Source organism: Nestor notabilis, unplaced genomic scaffold (genome assembly GCF_000696875.1).
Source record: "Nestor notabilis isolate BGI_N333 unplaced genomic scaffold, ASM69687v1 scaffold10602, whole genome shotgun sequence".
Lineage (NCBI taxonomy): Eukaryota > Metazoa > Chordata > Aves > Psittaciformes > Psittacidae > Nestor > Nestor notabilis.
In genome coordinates this window covers 1-426 of record NW_009917913.1, presented here as the reverse complement: position 1 = coordinate 426, position 426 = coordinate 1, and the positions used below count along the sequence as shown (strand labels likewise).

General features: G+C 53.8%; 1 non-coding gene across 1 annotated transcript; it reads right to left on the bottom strand.

Annotated features, from left to right (window-relative positions):
- Positions 1–298: 298 nt before the first annotated feature.
- TRNAI-UAU lies at positions 299–392 on the bottom strand. Its single transcript has 2 exons — positions 355–392; positions 299–334 (listed from the first exon to the last, which is right to left on the bottom strand). It is a non-coding gene; the product is annotated as a tRNA-Ile (tRNA).
- Between the last annotated feature and the right edge of the window lie 34 nt (positions 393–426).

Here is a 426-nt window from a genome sequence, read left to right as displayed (position 1 = left end):
GAACACACAGAATGTGAACACACGTTCGAACGTGAGCACGTTTCCCTGTAACTAAACAGGCACACTTGGAAGTTTGACAATAAAAGGCTCATTACACGCTGCCTTTGTGTAGTGCTGTGACACGCACCCAGCACCTCCTGGGCACACCACAGCCCCCTGGCACCCCAGGAGCCCACGCTGCCAACACGACTGCATAATTTTTTCTCCCGTGACCTCTTTTCTTCCTTCTTTCCTCCCTCCGGAGCGCGGCCAAGCCCCAAAAAAGGGCCGTTTCCCCTCCAAAAAAAAAAAAGCTCTGTGCTCCAGGTGAGGCTCGAACTCACAACCTCGGCATTGCTCGGCTTTGTACTGCTGTATAAGTACCGCGCGCTAACCGATTGCGCCACTGGAGCCCTGACACCAACTCCTCCCGATCGGTTTATCAAG